Here is an 18832-nt window from a genome sequence, read left to right as displayed (position 1 = left end):
CACATCAGCTGGAGAAGGAAATGGCAACCCACTTCTCTCTAAAGGAGGTCACAGGCATGCATGGCCAATGAATACAGCAGAAGAAATGTTCATCAGGCCATCCATGGCCTTTGGAGTAGAGCACTTGGGGGTCATAGCAAGGCCAAGGGCAGGAAGAGGAGGAGGAGGTCACGGAAGGGAGGAGAAGGGGGGGATGGGCGTCAGGTGGGGGTTGGGAAGGGCACGTTGGCGTTTCTTCAGTGCCCCGACCAAGCTCATATTGGCTACTTCTCCCCTCCGTGAATTCGGGTCAGACCATCCCCTTTGGGGAAGGGCCCGGCCCAGCCTCCTGGCTCCGGTGGGGGGCGGGGAGGCGTATTCGCAACCACGGTCTGACAGGGGCACTTCCTGGTTTGTTCCCTTCCAAGTGATGGACAGACACACATACACTCATTGACCCACACTGGCACGGATGCTCCGCGGTCACTAATGGTCCTGGAACCCCCCCCCAACCATCACTGCTGCGCCTGCGCACTGACATACACCTCGGAGGCGGAGCAAGAACCGTACCCAGGCTCGATCCTGAGATTCCCAGCATGCCCCAGGGCTGCCAAAGGAGGAGGGAGCCGAGGTGTGCGTGACGTCACGACAAGGCTTTCTGGGAAATGCAGTTCTCTCGCTCTCCCCTGGGTTTAGCGCCCTGGAGGGGGAGGGGCTGAACCTGTGAGAACTCCTAGGCGCCGTTCTGCGGAGGAATAACGGGGGCGATTCCTTCCAGCATGTCTCTGGGGTCTGGACTGTTAGTGGCAGGCTCTGTGGCACCTTTCGGCCGCAGCCCGGGCTTACGGGAGGAGAAACTGAGCTCCGTAAGGGGAGAAACGAGATCGTTTCGGGACGTCCCTCCGCCGGTTCAGCTCCTTCTGGGCTGAGGATCGGCGTGCACTAAGGCGCTGAGATCCCAAAGGGAGAAACCGCCGCATCCCTGGAGATGGCGGGGGAGGGGGTGGCCCGGAACCTGGCCAAGCCTTCCCCTCGGTCTCAGGATTGACCGAGGTGAGTTCCAAGGCAGAAGACTTACCCAGGGTCCCACAGTTAGGAAGTGTCTGAGCCGCATTTGAAGCCAGGACCCGGGACTTCCCCCCTCCAGGCCTGGCTATTTGGAATTTAAATAAGGTGGGGGGGGGGGCGTGGATGGAGGCAGGAGGTCTTGGGTTCAAGCCGGCCTCAGGCAGCTCCTTGCTGTGTGACCCTGGGTCAGTCACTTACGCCCAAGTGCCCTTACCTTAATTCCAAGACGGAAAGTAAACTTTAAAAAAGAATTGGAGGAGAAAAAGATGTGACCGAGAAGGGAAGGGGCAGATCAGGACGGGAAGGAGGACAACTTCTATGGGGTAAAGGCTGCACGGAAATAACGTGAGTCATATTACGGCGGGAAACTTTGGGCTCCTGAAGGGGGGGCCGGGAGGGGGGGCGAAGCTGCTCATCTGAAAGGCCTCGGGAAAATGCCAAGGCGAATCAGTAGAGGCAATTCTGTGTAAGGGAATTTGAAAGTTTGATAGTAACTTTTGTTTCATGCTTCAAACCCAAACTGTTTCTGATCAAAGGAAATTCTATGTAAAGAAACTGTAGAAAAGCAGCTCCGGATGTTGTGAGATTGTGAACTACGGTGTAAAATTTGGGGAAATCGCGTTATTTTATCAGCCCGTCAATCCCGTGTTCTCAAGCATTGTGTTCTGAATTGTAGTTTTAATTGTGACTTCCGTTAGGAATCTCGTTCTGAAGCATCCTTTCATTCTGAAGTTACTTAAAATGGTGGAACAATTCAGTGGGGTTATTGGCTATTAATAAGGCACGTGTCCAACCTCCTGTTTAAGGGGCTCTATTTGTGGATTGATTATTGGTTGATTTTTAACCCCTCGCCGTCCGTCTTGGAAGCGAGACTTGGCACTGGTTCCAAGGCAGAAGAGCGGTCACGGCGAGGCAGTGGGGGTGAAGTGACTTCTGAGTGGCTCTGTTTAAAAGGAGAAAATGGAAAAGATCTATTTAAGCTGCCGTGTTTGCTTGAGTTGTAGGAGCGAGTGAACTTCTTGTCCTCTTCTCCACCCTACCGTCTGCTTGATCAGAGGGGCAGGGAGTGATTGGGACTTTGTCCATCTCTAGAGCCCTTTTATGGCGAACCAGCCGAGGCATTTCTCCCAGGATAACAGGGTGTACTGAAGGGGACATGAAATGCCCATTAGCAGAGATGTGTCCCTTCGCCAGCCTCCTGAGAAAAAAAGTGCGTCTGGCCTCTTGCTTTTAAAGGGACCTTGCCCTGCCTCTGATTGGTCTGGCAGCACGAGCTTATGACCTTCCCTGACTAACATTTCAGAGTTGCAGGGACCAGGCTGGGTAGAGCCAGGGGTCACCCACGTTAGGTGGCTGTCTTGTACTCTTAACTGACTTCTAAGAACAAGAAGTGCCCTTTGATGGCACCTTCCTGCCAGGCCCGGCCTGCTCTCCTCCCTGGGGCAGCTTTCCTCTGCCAGCTCAGCCCTCTCCCCTGGCACCCCTCTGCCCAGCTTGGTGCCATCCCTGCCAGACTCTTTCCTCCTGGGGCTGGGGAAGCCCAATGCTGTCTGTTACCCCCTCCCCCATTCCCCAGCACCCACCACTGAGGCTCTCCTGTGGCCAGGCGGGAAGGGCTGTGAGCAGGGACTGTGGGGAGAAGCTTAGGGCCTGCCCTGGATGCCACATGTGGTTATCATGATATAAAGGTACGAGGTGAACTCAGCAGCACCTCCCCTCCTCCTGGACCTTTAGGAAAACTCAGGGGGCTGTCCCACTTCTTTTACTCTGTCTAATGAGGCACAAAGGACATCGCAGATGAGGACCAGCTCCTTGGCCCAGGAATTCTCTGCCAAATCATTTTAAGTCAATAAAAGCACTTGGGATTGCTTTCCTTACTTTGTTTGAATCAACTTGGGCTTGTGAGCAGCTGTTTTCAGCTTGGAATGATATGAAAACTGACACCAGAAACAGGCTAACAGAGGACCTGAGTGCTGCATGTGTTGCTCTCAAACTTACAGAGTATGAGGCAAGGTTAGGCAAATTATCAGAATGCATACAACAGCAAAAATCACATTAACTGTCAAAAGCATGCCAAATGCAAACTTTCACCTTTCAATAAAAACGCCTTTGTATCACTGAAGGTTCTGTTATTGTGTTCTTCTTTTAAGACAAAAGATGTTAATGTAGAACTTGTTTTTCTAAACCTCAGTATTCAGGTTAAATTGCCATGTTGGCACTTTGCAATAAATAAGTGGATTTGGGATTGCAGTTTGGGCACTCAGTCTCTAAAAGGTTTGCCATCACTGAGCTAGATTAACAATATAGAGGGAAAGACCCCCAAAGTGTGCAAATATTTCAAAGTTGAAGGAGAGGGTTAAATTGGGAGGGGAGGGTGGTAAGTCTTGGATCCGGACTGTAGGGAAGACAGGGATGCCTACCTAGTGATTTGGGGAATGTGGGAGAGAGATAGGTTTGGGGAGAGAATCAGGAGGGATGCAGGGTCTGGATGTCCTAGTTTGGAAGAAGATGAGTATAGCAGGGGCAAAGCTTGAAGAAGGCAGGATATGCTGCTTTGAAGGAGGAGGGTAAGAGGCCCAGAGCAGAGAGAAGGAGGGGAAAAGGTTGTGAGAAGAGGAGACTCCTAGATGGCCAGCCTGGTGGTGATGGCCCAGGTGGAATTTGAACCCTTGGGTGGAGTTTGGAGGCCTGGGAGTAGTCTAGAGTAGAAGAAAGGGATTCCAGTGACCCAAGCATTCCTCCTGATGGAGGACGGGGTTTGGGGAGGAGAGGCAGTCAGGGTGTGAGCTCCTGGCAACAGGAGCCATTGGAGGAAAGGGAAGATCTTGAGGTCTCAGGTATTATGGACAGGGGGGCCTCCTGGGAGTGGGCCCCACCCAGAGTGGGCTCACTGGAAACCTGAACCATTGGAATTGAGATTAAGGTGCCTTCTTTCTCTGAAGCCCCAGCAATTAGCTTTACTTTCCTTGGAAACAAGGTCCTTCTGCCTTCTTTCCTTGCAGTTGACATCCCTCTGTCATCTAGAAGCCAGTCCTGTGCATGCATGTCCTAGGTAGGTCTGAGCCAGGAAGCCAAAAAGCCTTTTCCTTTCAGTCCTCTCCCTGTCTGACCTCATAGTGAGTGTCCACTGGGGCTGATGGGAGCCCTTGTACCCCCACCCCCCCAATTGCCTCTCTGGCCAGCTCTCCTTTGCTATTTCTTGTCCAGGTTCCCCACCACATCCCAACTGTCTAGGGACACCACCCTCAGGGTGACCATTGGGTCACACTTCAGACTTCTCCCAAGCAGACCCTGAAGCACTACCTCTAACTTCCCCACCAGGACCCAAGTGGCCTGTTTCCCAGCCCCCAGCTCCTGTTCAGAGATTCCATCATCCCACCCACAACCCTAGCTCTATACAGGGACCCAGGAGTCCTGCTTCTTTCCCTTCAGGACCTCCCTAGGACCCAGGCACCAAAGCTTTTAAGGAAGGTGCCTTCACTGGACCTATGGCTCCTGCAGCCTCCCTTTCAGATCCCAGGCATTGAGCTTCCTGTCTCCAGTTTTCCTCCCTAGACCCAGAGAACCAGACTCCAAGCTAAGCTCCAAAAGAGGGTCCCAGGAGTCCTCCCCAGCTCCTGTTTAGAGCCTGGGACCAACATCCTGCTTTCCCAGGCTCAGCTGCCCTCCTGGAACTCTTCTGGCATTGGGATGTCCCCTCCTCCTCTCCCAGCTCAGTTACAGGGTCCTCCTCTGCCTCCCAGCCCCTTCCTTGCCCAGGCCTCCTGCTTCCTGCCTCCCTTCTCAGAGCCCTCAGTGAGCCTGCCAGGGAAGAGAATCCCAGCCAGGCTTGTGTCTCCCAGCCTCGGGCTTCCCTGGTCATTCCTGGCAGCCCCATCCCAGAGCCCTCCTGGTCCTCAGCCTTCCCCAGCTCCCTCCCGCCTAGACCAGGCAGTTGTTCTGTTGTCTGGATTCTGTTTGGGTGAGGGTTGGGCAGGGGGGCCTCAGGGAGGGCAGAGGGGGAGCTCTGGGGGTCCTGGAGGCTCTGACTGCCCCCCTCCCATCTGGGATCCCAAAGCCCCTTCTGCCTCCTGGTCTCTGTAGGAGGATGGGCAGAAGAGGAGTAAGAGAGGGAGGGGGGAGTCTTCCTGCTCAGAGCACCTTCCTGTCCCTGCCTCACCTCCTTTCTTGCCCTCCCCCTGGACCCTGAAGGCTCTCCCTGCTGGACCTCAGCCTGCCTCAATGCCTGCAGCCAGCCTCCTGCCCAGGAAGAGGAGACAACGAGCTTGCAGAGGACCCAGGATGGGAGCCAGAGGGGTGGCCCCTAGGAGCCCCGGCCCCCCAGCCCAGGTGAGTGCAGTGTTGAGCCCCAGCAGCCCTGGGGCCATTGGCAGAGCCCCAGAGGCCTGGGTAGGCAGCTGCCAGTGTGTGGTGCCCGGGATGGTTTCTGCCCACAGATAGGCAGGCAGTGGGATGGGGTGGGAGCACCAGTGCCCTGCTCTGTGCTGCTGCTTTTCAGGGTCACTCCTGGCACTCTGGCCCTTCCTGGGCCCCCCATGGCTGCCCTCCCCTCTTTGCCTCCTCAGTGCTCCCTCCTTAAGGCTCACGACAAGGACAGCTGTAAAAATGGAGATTTGAACTCCGGACTTCAATTTCCAGAAGTCCTTGGAACTTTTTGCTAGCTCCCAGAATTCCCTCTAATGTCCCTGAGTCCTCACCAGGGCAAGAGCAAAAGGGGTATTTAAAACTGACTGTACACACGGCTCGCTCTTGGCTTCTGCTTCTAGGGACACGCGGCTCTCTACCTAGCCGGCAAGATGTAGGCTGCTGGAGCAGCCCAGGAAGGAGGAACCAGGCCCTGCCCCCCCCCCCACAGGCTAGTGGGGGGACAAGTGTCCTTGGCTGTGTCTACACTGGCTTTGCAGTATAGATGGGAGGGACTCTCAGAGGGAGGCTGTGGCAGTGCTGGGGGCCAGGAGCTCTGTTCTGAGGGTCAGACGGGAGCTGAGCTTGGAAGAAGGAAGCCAGGAGGCCCAGGCAGGAGGGAGAACCTTCCAGCCTGAGGGAAGCCATTGGAGATGCCCAGAGTCAGCGGCTGGAGGGTCCTGGTCAGGCTCAGCCAGGAGGCCAGTGTCCCTGGTCAGAGGAGAGGAGGAAGGGGCTTGGGGCTGTTCTGGGGTATCTGCAGCCCCCAGTAGGGTCTCCTCTGAGCCTGTCCTGGAATGGTGAGGCTCCCTGGTCGCCAGAGCCTGAATGGGGCCACCCAGGACCCAGCCAGACAGGGGCAGCCCAGCCAGTGCTCTGCTCTGACCTCCTTCCTGGCTTCTGGCCCTGGGTGCCCCCTCCTGAGTCTGCAGCTTCCTCCAACGAGGGACCGTCCCCCCCCCCCCCATTTCCCCATCGCCCTCCTTAAAGGAGGAAGAAGAGAGTCATTGAGGGAAGTCTGAAATTCCCAGAGGGGGCTGAAGAACTTTGAGGAAGGCACACAGACAAGCCAAACCCCTTTGAGAGGACCGTGGTGGGCTTGTCGCCTGCTTTTACTTGATTTTTCTCAAAATGGGTTTGTTTGTTACATCCAAATTGCCGGTTCACTCCCCACCCCCACCCCCACCCCCCACGAGCCGGGCAGATCCGGGTCTCCAGTCAGTGATGGCGGCTCGTCTCCCGGATCCGCTCTTCCTCGGAGGTGGACGGACACACGGCCTTCTGCGCACGGTGGATTCACAGAGGGCTTAGCTGTCACTTTAACAGCATCCTGTGGGTTCAGGGAAGGGGGTTCGGTATTGAGGGGAGTCACAGCTGAGGCCAGCAAGAAGGGCACCAGCAGACCTTATTTAAGAACTCAATTCAGGTGTCCGAGCGGCGGCGGGAGCTAGAAGATGTTGGCCGCTCACGGGCTGGCGGTGGCCCTGACTGTGCTGCTGGGCCCGGCGACTGCGGAGGGCTACACTGGGGCTACCAGTGATGCAGCTACCAAGAGCATCAATGAAGTGTCAAAGCCTCTTAGCCATCACATCCCTGTTGAGAAGATCTGTGAGAAACTAAAGAAGACAGACAGTCAAATTTGCGAGCTCAAATATGATAAACAGATTGACCTGAGCACAGTGGGTCTGAAGAAACTCAGACTTAAGGGAGTGAAGAAAATCCTGGATGACTGGGGTGAAATGTGTAAAGGCTGTGCCAAAAAATCAGACTAAGGTCGGAAAATTCATGAACCGATGCCCAGATATGCGCCCGAGGCAGCCAGTTCACAGACTGATCTTTGGTTTGCACTGAGCTCTGTAGGTATCGGAGAAGGAATCACATTTAATCTCTGTTTCAAACAACTTTTTGGTCATTTATTTTTAAGAGGGCTCCTGATGGTGTCAGATCTGAACCCGGGGCTTGATTCAAGATGCTGGTTCGACAGCTCCCTTGTGGCTCTCTCTGTACTGTTTCTTCTTCATTTTGTTGTTTTCTTTTATTTCTTCATTTAGGACTTCACAATGTGTATCGGATTTTTTAATTAAAGTTTTTAAAAAATTAAAAAAAAAAAGAACTCAATTCAGAACTTGAAAATTTCCAGAGTTTCCCATTGACAAGTCACCCAGGCCATGATAGACCCAAAGGCAGGAACATCCTTTGTTTTGAGAGACAGAAAACTTGAACGAGGGAAATGGGTGCAGCTGCTCAGGGATGGCCCTTTTGGTGAGGAGTCCTCAGAGGAGGCAGGAGAAGGTACAAGGAAAGAGCAGACTGAAGGCAGAGATGTGAGCAGGACAAAAGCATCGTCAACATTCAGGTCATCTCAGAAAGCAGATTCCTTCATTGGAGGAGAAGAGATGGGAAGGATCTGCTCCTGACCCAGAGAAGGAGACGGTGAAACAGGACAGAAACAAGGGAAGAGACATGGCTAGAAGCCCAGAGGTGTCTTGGTGAGGGAAAGAAGCCCATTTGGAAAAGTGCAATTAAAAAATGTGCAGTGTGTCCCTGAGGGTCAGAACAAAGAGCATGAATGGGGACCAGCCAGAGAAACTGAGTTTGCTCTCTGGAATGCTCCTGTTCAATCTCAGGCCAAGATGGAGGCAGAGAGAGGCGGTCTCCTTCAGATTGCCTTAGATGGCCCTGTATGAGAAACTGAGTCAAGAGGGCCTTCCTGGGCATTCCCCACTGCTACCCAGGGACAGCAAGTAGTGACAGGAGCAGTCTGTTGTAAGCTAATTTTAGTGTTTTGACTTAAAATCTAAATAATTGGTCACCAGGGATGATTCCCAAATAATAAAATACCCAAGTCAGCTGGGAATTATGGAGATTTAAATTAATATAGAGAGAAGGAATTAAGAGAGAGAGAGAGAGAGAGAGAGAGAGAGAGAGAGAGAGAGAGTTAATTTAAACTGCTCTGGCTCAGGCTGAGGAGCCAGGCAGTAGTTAAAGGCCTTGGCCAAAGTGGCCTCCCTGAGCCTAAGAGTAAGGGAGTCAGTCTTATCACTCACCATGAGACTGTCTCCAAGCTGGGTTCCAGTCCTCCACTGAACTCAATCTCCTGAACTGAGTTCAGAATCATCCATCGCTGAACTGAATTGCCTAAACTGGCTTTTTACCCCTCCTTTTAAAGAAATTTTCTCTTATGTCACCTCCCCTAAATTTTCATGCCTGCCAATCACAGTAGATGCTTTTTTCCAGGACTGCCCATTCTTAGTTTTCACTACTCTTTAGTTCACACCTTCTCTGGTTAGATTATATCTTCTGAGGTACTTCACACTTCTTTGTTAAGCTTGCCTTTTTGTGAGTTACTTGACTTTTTTTGTGATTAATTTAACCTTTACAGGTACTTAACACCCTTTTGTATTAGATCTAAAAATAGACTTTGCTTAAGTTCTAGTTTTACTATAAGGTATGAATTAAGTACCTTCATTGTTCAATCAGGAGTTTACAACTTTATCTTCCCCTAAAGTATGTCTAAGTATGGGTGGAGTAACTTCCAAGTTCACACTGTTGGGAGGTCATTCATCCTGATTCATTGTGATGCTTCTCTGTCCTTTGTCTCTCATCCTTTTTAATGTCACCAGCACTAAAAAGAAGGACAGATGTAAGAATAAACATATTATGATCATTATTAATACTGAAAAAATTTTAAAGTCTTTATTAGTTTTTTTTCCTTCTTGGTTGATTAAGCCAAGGCATAAGCTAGGACTAATTAATAAAATAGAGATAAATAAAGCAAGCTGGTTACCAGGGAACAAATAATAGGTTAGAATAGAGCAGCCCTTCATTTCCTTTCAGTTTTGAAGCCACCACTTCCATTGTTCTTTTCAGACTCTTCTGTCATTACTTTCTCTAGGTCCATCTTAATGGCATACACTGAACAGAAGTAGCAGATTTTGGCAGAAGCAGATCCTTTTGGATGAAAACACTGAGCTGCCGGATCTCCATCAGTTTTGACTCCCTTATTTTTAGTTCATTCCCTAAATTACTATGTTGTTCCCATCTCTTTCATTCTTATATTCTTCTGTTATTGCTAATTTCCCTGGATTTTCCTCATTCTTTTTAGTGGGCAGTAGGAGCCCAGGGCCATCCAACTTGCCTTGGGCTAAAGAGGCAGCATTCTTTACTTTTTGATCTTTTCTTTTCTTTTCTTTTCTTTTCTTTTCTTTTCTTTTCTTTTCTTTTCTTTTCTTTTCTTTTCTTTTCTTTTCTTTTCTTTAGCCCTACATTCCATCTTAGAACCAAATTGGTTCTAAGGCAGAAGAGCAGTAAAGGCTAGGCAACAGAGGTCAAGTGACTTGCCCAGGGTCACACAGCTAGAAAGTGTCTGAGGTCAGGATTGAATCCAGAACCTCCTGTCTCTAGGCCTCACTCTCACTCCACTCAGCCACCTAGCTGTGCCCTGATCTTTTCTTTTATGATGACATTTTCCTGCTATATGTTCTTTCTTTCCACAATAGTGGCAAATCAGAGACTTCTTTCTTCCCTTTCTTCAGCAGGGGCCATTTGAGGCTTATGCTTCTCTGCCTCAGACTTATGAACTAGCCTCTCTGTGAACATGGGCTTTGTCATTTGGCATATAGAAGAGGATGAATAAAAGAGTGGAGCTGGGATGCCTGACGCCTGGAAAGTCCCACCCTGGAGTTCCAGGAAAATTCTGTTGGAGGGGCCCCTGGAGACTAAGTCCAGTCTTCAGTCCCATCTCCTGATGCCAAGTGTAAAAAAGAAGAGAATTGGGCAAAGGTCAGAGCAAAACTGGCTTTATTGTATGAGCTGCAGGTCCCCAAAGCTGCGGTCTACAGACTCCCAGTAGGATCTGAGACCCCAAGCCTTAGAGTTCTTATAGATTTTATAAGCATAGCAGTGACTCAACACTTCACACACAAGAAGAGGGCTATGGACAGGGCTAGGTGTTCAGGTTCTGAACTGGGTGATGAATGGGGTGCCCCTCTCTTTCCCCTTACCTTTCTCTGGTGCCTCGGTATGAAAGCGAGGGGCCTGCCTCCCCTATGCCACAACCTGCATTGTGTGTGGCAAAATAAGGGGAAGTGAACAGACACTTCTATCATTGCAGAGGCTTCTAATACTGTCCTCATTCTATCTTATTTAAACCACACAGTTACACCTTATCAGACTTTTAGAGAAGAATCCTTATAAGTGATTAAAAGCTACTGAACTAAATTTCTTCTTACACCTTTTCTACACATTTTGTTTTGTTTTGAACACCCTCACCTTCTACCTTTGAATCAATACTGTACATTGGTTCCAAGGCAGAAAAGTATAAGGACTAGGCAATGGGGTCAAGTGAGGTGCCCAGGGTCACCCAGCTAGGAAGTGGCAAGATTTGAAGGCAGGACCTCCCATCTCCAGGCCTGGCTCTCAATCCACTGAGCCATATAGCTGCCCCCTCTACATTTTCTTCTCAAGATTTCAGTGGTTGCTGAATTGTCTTTCAATTGATAGTGGCTTCTTGGGATCACAGATTTTTCTTCTTATTCAGATTATTTTTCTTGTGTCTTCAGAATTAACCAACTGAGCCATTCATTGCTCTCAAGTCTACTTTCCCTCTAGGATCTCAGGCCCCTGGGACCGTCCCTATCCTTTCTCTGAGTGAGCCTCTTAAAACTTTCCTCTTCCAAGTCTAGAGGTCACATCAGCCCATCCCCAGATTTCTCTTCCAAACTTTAGTCTAGGAGAGAATGATTACTGGCCCCCAAATTTCCCCCAGGATTTCTAGTCCAGCAGCCAGTTTCTCCTTTGTATTAAAAATCAAGTTCAGAGTAGTTTTCCTTTTTAGTTCTTGTATGTTTTGAAAGATGACATTATCTTAAAGATTAATCAAGACATTATTGGCTGCTTTTTGAGAGGGGGGGGAGGAGCAGAGACACAGAAAGAGATAGACAGAGAAAAGAGAGAGAGAGAAAGAGAGAGAGAGAGGGAGGGAGAGAGAGAGACAGAGAGAGGCAGAGACACAGAAAGAAACACAGAGAAAAGAGAGAGAGACAGAGGAGAGAGAGAGACAGAGAGAGAGAGAGAGGCAGAGACAGAAAGAGACAGAAGAGAGAGAGACAGAGAGAGAGAGAAAGAGAGAGGCAGAGACAGAAAGAGACAGAAAAGAGAGAGAGAGAAAGAGAGAGAGGCAGAGACACAGAAAGAGACAGACAGAGAAAAGGGAGAGAGAAAGATAGAGGAGAGAAAGAGAGAGAGAGAGGGAGAGGGAGAGAGAGAGAGAGAAAGGGAGAGAGAGAGAGTGACAGAGGGGAGAGAAAGAGAGAGAGAGGCAGAGACAGAAAGAGACAGACAGAAAAGAGAGAGAGAGACAGAGAGAGAGAGGCAGAGACACAGAAAGAGACAGACAGAGAAAAGAGAGAGAGAGGGAGAGAGAGAGACTTAGTTCCAGCCAATGTTTATATAGTAGAGGTTCTCCATCACTATTGTCTGCTGCCACGTCTGTGCCAACCTTGATGTCCCTTTTCCTGAAAGATCTGAAAGGGAGCGCTTCCTTCTTGGAAGGTAGATCTGGCTCCTGTTGCATGAATCTCTTAAGCCTTCCATGAGCTAATGGCAGTAAGCCAGCAGGAAACAGAGAAACAGGTTTTCTTACACTCTAGAGTGTGCCACCCAGGCCAGATCTTGGAGACAGGGTGTTTCGCTCACAAGCCCGCTGGTATTCTTTACACCTTAGATTAGAAGAAGAGAACCGGGGGGCCCTTCATTATGTTGCAGTTGGAAATTCGGTGTGCTTGGTAAGGAGAGAGAGCGAGCGCCTCATCACTACAGGAGACAGACAAGCAGTGGACTTCAGTAGTACAACTTAGCTAACGTCAAATCCAAGGGAACTACCGGTCAGCCTAGATAAGGGTGAGAAGTATTCCAGAGACTGTTAAGGCCTCTCTTTTGTGCAAATAGATCTGTTTATACCATTTAGAAGAGGAAAAGAAAACCACTGAAGAGACCCAGCCTTTGTAGCTGGCCCCCTGTTTCACATAGGGATCATATATAGCAAAGTGGCAAATTCAGAACAAAATGGAGTTAATTATTTACTTCCAGAAATTGACTTTAAACAGTCCATGCATGTATTGGAGTCACTATAAACTGAGAGGCAAAGCTGATTGTTAAATGTTTCATGTGAGCATTTATGCCTAGGAAATCAGCAAAAGCTTCAATTTTTGTTGATTTTCTGGACATAAGAAAATGTACATTTTAAAAATTAATATCCAAATCCAACATTCCAAGTATCATATTTATAAGATTTATTAATAATCAAACTTGAAGCAAAGGAAAAATAAAATGCTAGAGAAACAGAGAAAGCTCACCAGCCTCATATGTGAAAAAGAGAGCGTGAGGGAGGAGCCACGAAAACTTATATACAAATGTGAAGACCCCTGTAAACAGAAAGGGGAAAGGAATCTTGGGATGAGGGAAGAATTCTGGGAGATGAAGTCCAAAGGATTCAAGAATCCCACGTATACAAAAATTATGTTCATGATCAACATAAAACTAAAATGTGTCGTGTGTATTTGTTTCCAGAACTTGTTTGTTAAACATTTTTAAAATAACACCATACTGTCGTATCCCTCAAGAGATCTTGAGTCAGAGCCCAAAAAACTCAACTTGTCAAAATGATAAAGATTAAAAAGGAAGAAAAGGTCTAGAAAAAGATCCAGTCAGTCAGCTGTACTGGATGTGAAGAATGAAATGATCCCACTCAGATGAGCTTATATTCTAATGGAGGAGATGACACGTGCACATCAGAATCGATATGGCCTCAATATGGGTGAATACATTCAAAGAAGTACAAAGGGGCTACATGGATCAGGATTGAGGAAGAAAGGTACCAAGTGTTGGAGACAGCTGGCTTTATACAGAAGATAAGGCTTGAGGGGTGATAAGGGGAGTAAATTTGAGGAAAAGGGAAGGGGACGTAGGAAAAATGGAAGGGGGAAAGCTTTATGTGAGAATCCAAGAGAAGGTCCATGTGGCTGGATCTCAAAGGACAATGTAAGAGTGTAGATCTATCCTTTCCTGATTATGCCATTTGTATAGTGGCAGACTGAGGGAATACTGAGATACCAAAGAGAAAAGGGCCCATGCTAGTTTGGTTATTAATTGGTTTAGGTGTATTAGAGTTGATTGGGTTAATTAGGGAAAATTTACTTATAATACATCAGTCCTCAGTGGCAGGAGGACAAAGTAACACAGTGGATCCCATCTCAACTTTAGGCCAGGTCAGATATTATTTGAAACAATGAAGGTCAGTGCCAGAGACAGACTAGGGTCATGTGCAAATTCTCCCAAGGCCTAGTTGGAACTTCTTTTGTTGTTTACAAGGTTGTTTACAATCTCTGTGGAGCCATAGGTTTCCATTTGTGAAGAGTGAATCAAACTCTCTTTGCCTATCAATCAGAGACTTTTAAGTTAATCAATCAAAAACTTAGGTACCCCTACTTAGTACCTTATCAGTCACTATGTATGAGAGTTCACAAGTCACTTGCTAGAGTGGATGACAACTCCAGAGGCCACTGCCTTCCCTCCCCCTCCATCCCCCACCCCCAGCAGTGAAATTGAAAGACTCTGATTAGTTCCTGTAAGGTGAGGAAGTGACAGGAAGTGATGTGGAAAAAGGGCTATAAAAAGTTCTGAACTTCCTGACCAAGGGACTTTTCCTTGAAACTTCTCCTTTGGAGTCTCTTCTCCTTGGACTTCTTTGGAGAATGGCTCCTTGGGGATTTTGGACTTTGACTTTGACTTGGAGCTTTGGGCCTTTCAACTGGAGTTTTTGGCTTTGGGACTTAGACTTTTGGCTTTGGAGCTTCTTGGAGTTGAGGACTTTCTTGTTGGGTTCATTGCTGCCTCGGTGAGCTTACCTCTTGACTGGTTTTTCTGCATTGGGACCTTGCCTAGATCCTGCCCAGCTTGCTGGTGAGTGACTAGGATTCCCACGTGGAGATTGGAACTCTGTAGGGGAGTGAGCTTCATGTCACCAGATCAGCATTTAGGGTAGGCTAGGTTATCTCCTTACCTCTTTCCCTTCCATATTTCCCCTCTTTTTTACTAATATTCCAATTGGAGTTGTTAAAAGCTGCTAATAGTTTTCCTGACTTACGGGATAATAATCGGTAACCACTTTTTTGCAACTCTCTTATTTAGTCAAAACACCAATTTAACTATTATACACTGTACAGACAGAAGGGTAAGGAGCATCTAATAAAGTCGGAAAGAGACACTGGGGTCAGCTGGAGTAGAGCTTTCGAACCTTAGGAGAGGGCTGATGTTTGATCCTAGAGGCAAGAGGGATCCACTGGGATTGGTTGGGTAGGGTGGTCACAGGGTTACACCTGTACATAAGGGAAATGGTCTTGGCAAGAGTGGGGAGGTTGGACTGGACTGGTGAGAGACGAGTCAAGGCAACCAAAGAGGAGGGTGTTGAAGGAAAGGAAGAGAAGAGAACAAGCCTTCATTTACAAGGCATTCATTAATGCTTTACAAATATTATGTCCTTAGATCCTCCCAACAACCCAGGGAAATAAATGCTTTTATTACCCCCATTTTACAATTAAGGAGGCTGAGGCCAAAAAAGGTTAAGTGATTTACTTAGGGTCACATGGCTAGTAATTTTCTGAGGCTGGATTTGAACTCAAGTCTTCCTAACTCCAGACCCAGGCTGGCTCTGTCTACTTTGCCCTGTAGATGCACCTCTCCTAATATCTAACACCAGAAGTTGGATAGTTTTCTCTTAAAAATGTATTGAGGCTATCCTCCAGCCTTGGTTTAGGCAAAGGCCTAAAAGCTGAGGCTGCTCTGCAGCCAAAAAGAGCTTCCCATGTGCCCAGATATTTGGCTGACATGATGGAGCCCAATGGGAGCGTCATTGAGCAATTATCAACATCCTCATTAAGCTTTGGGAACACAAGTATCTTTAATCAAAAGAGAGAAAGCTCTGACTTAAGAGCAGCTGCAAAAGGCTTCCTGTAGAAAGTGGGATTTTACATGCCAGAGATGGAGAGAGAATGGAGAACAGCCAGAGGAAATGCTGAGAGAAGCCGTCTTCTTCCTGGAGTAAGGAGAAGGCCAGTGTCGTTGGATCAGGGAGTAGACGGCAGGAAATAAGGTAGAAGATGGCTCGGGGGACGTCTAGGGCGTGGTGGGCTTTGGATGCCAGAGAATTGGTGTTTGGTCCTGGAGGTGGGAGGGAGTCCCTGGAGTTTTATTGACTAGAAAAGTCCCAGGATCAGAGCTGCAATCTAGGAAAATGACTTTGTGGACCAAATGGGGGATACATTGGAGCGGGGAGAGTCATAAGACAGGCCGAGCCAGCAGCATGCTATTGCAGGAGTCCAAAGAGGAGATGATGAGAGCCTGCCCCAAGGTGGTTGTAGTGTCAGAGGAGAAAAGGGAGTTTATTTGAGATGTGGCAAAGTAAAATGAAGAGGCCTTGGCAACAGATTGGATAGGAGAGCTGAGAGATGGGAGTTAAGAACAATGGTGGGAGCACAGTGCTGCCTTTGACAATAAGAGAGAAGGTAGACTTGTATGATGGCAACTGAGAAGGTGGAATAAAAGGTGCTCCACACCCCCAATCCATCCACGAACATTGAAGAAGGAAAGAAATCCCAAGACAAAGGAAAGCTGGAGGAACACTCTCACTGGAGTAAGAGAAGAAAGTGGCCTGGGCAGCACGGCATCCAGAAGAGCCAGAAGAACTTGGAGCAGCCCAACATACCGTGATGCCACCAGAGGCCATGAAGCTGCAGAACAGGAATAAGACCAACCCAAGCCACTTTACTCGGATGTAGAAGGCAGGAAACCCACCAACTCTCACATGGCAGCAGAGCTCTGAGGCTACAAGGGAGCAGAGAGTGGGGGGCTGAAACCACAGGAACCTACTCACTCCCATGTGGCAACAGAGGCCTAAAGCTCCTGGCCGAACTGCAGGACTCTACTCAGTCCCTCCCGGCAACAGAGTGCCTGAGGAGGCTGAGTCCAGAGCACAGGACATGCCCCATCCATGAAATAATGGCGCCAGTGGTTGCATGGGGTGCTGGATTTAGCTGGACAAAACAACTGCAAACCTCTTCAGAGCGAGCCAACAAGGCCTCAACCACAGACTGGGAACAAGGGCAGCGAGGCCTGCCCCAAGTACCAGAGAAGAGTACTCTGTAAGCTTGGAGCAGTACACTTTCTACCCCAGGAACACAGAAGAATGACATGCAGACAATAGACAGATAAATTGATTGACAGATTGATAGATGGACAGAAAGACAGAGAGAGAGAGAGAGAGAGAGAGAGAGAGAGAGAGAGAGAGAGAGAGAGAGAGAAAGAGAGAGAGAGAGAGAGAGACAGAGAGAGAGAGAGACAGAGAGAGAGAGACAGAGAGAGAGAGAGAGAGAGAGAGAGAGAGAGAGAGAGAGAGAGAGAGAGAGAGAGAGAGAGAGAGAGAGAAAGAGAGAGAGAGAGAGAGAGAGAGAGAGAGATCTCAACGGGGTTGGGGGAACAGGAAAAAGATGTGATGAGGAATATGTCAAAGTTTAATGTTGGGGTTTAAAAAAATTTTTTATAATTTTATTTACTCAATTTAGAACATCATTCCTTGGTTACAAGAATCATATTCTTTCCTCCTTCCCCGCCCCCCCTCCCCCTTCCCATAGCCGATGTGCAATTCCACTGGGTATTACGTGTGTCCTTGGTCAGAACCTATTTCCATGTTGTTGATGTTTGTACTAGGATGTTCATTTAGAGTCTCCATCCCCAATCATATTCCCATCAAACCATGTGATCAAGCAGTTTTTCTTCTGTGTTTTTACTCCCACAGTTCTTCCTCTGGATGTGGATAGCGTTCTTTCTCATAGATCCCTGCGGATTGTTCAGGAATGTTACATTGCCACTAATGGAGAAGTCCATTACATTCAATTGTACCACAGTGTTTCAGTCTCTGTGTACCATGTTTTCCTGGTTCTGCTCCTCTCGCTCTGCATCACTTCCTGGAGGTCCTTCCAGTTCACGTGGAATCCCTCCAGTTCATCATTCCTTTGAGCACAATAGTATTCCATCACCAACAGACACCACAGTTGGTTCAGCCATTCCCCAATTGAAGGTGTTAACTTGGAAATAACGCAGAACTATTAAATAGTCAGAAAAACCAAGTATTTAATCAGGAGACGGATGAATCCAATTTGGCCCTTTACTCAGTCTGGCGCCACAACCTTTTCAGGATGCAAACCCTGGACTCTGGGATGTTGTCCCTGGGAGCGCCACAACGCTATCTATCTGACGACTCTGAGGAGCAAAAGCATTGGAGAACCTCTATACCATTTGGGGAGTCCAGGGGCAGGGAAAGATGATGGACATCACTATAGCTACAAGGAAAATGGGAGGGTTCAAACTACACTGACAGGATTCAATCAAGCTTGGGAAAGGAATCATAGCTAGAGACTGGGTGTAAGAGAAGGGGCTGCTTACTGATACTGAAGGATGGTTCCTGCCCAGGTGTGGATCTTCCTGGGAAAGGTTCTAATACAATAGGGGAGATGACCTGAGAAAAGAGGGTACTTAGCATATGCTTATCCCACCCAATCAGGATTGTCAATCCCCTGGGGGTCCCCCACTCAGTCTGAAACTGCTAACTTGGGATTCCCTTCAGGGTAGATTCCCAGGGAACAGGGAACAAAGACAAGCTTTGGGGTCTCCGACCTACAAGCTAGTTTTAAAACTTGGGGTTCATCAGATCCCACTAGGCCACAAGTTTGGGGTTCCTAAATTCCATGTTGACACAGGACATCCCCATATTTTCCAATTTTTGGCCACCACAAAGTGCACAACTATGAATATTCTTGTACATGTATTTTTCCTTATTATCTCTTTGGGATACAAACCCAGTCTTTTAGCGCCCTTTGGGCCTAGTTCCAAATTGCCCTCCAGAATGGTTGGATCCATTCACAACTCCACCAGCAATGCATTAGTGTCCCAATTTTGTAAAAGTTTAATGTTGAAAAGATTGTTTTAGATTTTAGGTTCAGATCTTAATGGAGTAGCCAAGCTCACTTAGAGAAAAACAACATGGTTGGGCTCTTGTTCCTGAGAACTCAAATCTAGAATGTGAGCTTCTCAGTGTTGCTCTTGAGAAGAGTGACAAAAGGTGAAGTAAACACAGTGTTCCTGACTGATCTGTGCTTCTTTGCTCTTGAAGATAATAAAGCAGAAAACTAACAATTAACCTAAAGTCCTGAACTCTCTTAAGGTCCACTGAATATACAGAAAGGGTTTGTGTGATTTTTACTTAACAAATACAGGCTTTGATTTTGTTTTACTGTCTATAAAATCTCTAATTAGATGAAGCCTTTTC

The 18832-nt window shown here is 48.1% G+C and overlaps 1 long non-coding RNA gene across 1 annotated transcript; it reads left to right on the top strand.

Moving 5' to 3' along the window:
• Positions 1-658: 658 nt before the first annotated feature.
• Positions 659-18795, top strand: LOC103100253 (uncharacterized). Its single transcript, XR_008918212.1, has 3 exons — positions 659-1032; positions 5239-5376; positions 17303-18795. It is a non-coding gene; the product is annotated as an uncharacterized LOC103100253 (long non-coding RNA).
• Positions 18796-18832: the final 37 nt, after the last annotated feature.

Source organism: Monodelphis domestica, chromosome 4, assembly GCF_027887165.1.
Source record: "Monodelphis domestica isolate mMonDom1 chromosome 4, mMonDom1.pri, whole genome shotgun sequence".
NCBI classification, from domain to species: Eukaryota; Metazoa; Chordata; class Mammalia; order Didelphimorphia; family Didelphidae; genus Monodelphis; species Monodelphis domestica.
Note: the sequence above shows the minus strand (reverse complement) of the source record. Positions and strands in the feature narration are given on the sequence as shown.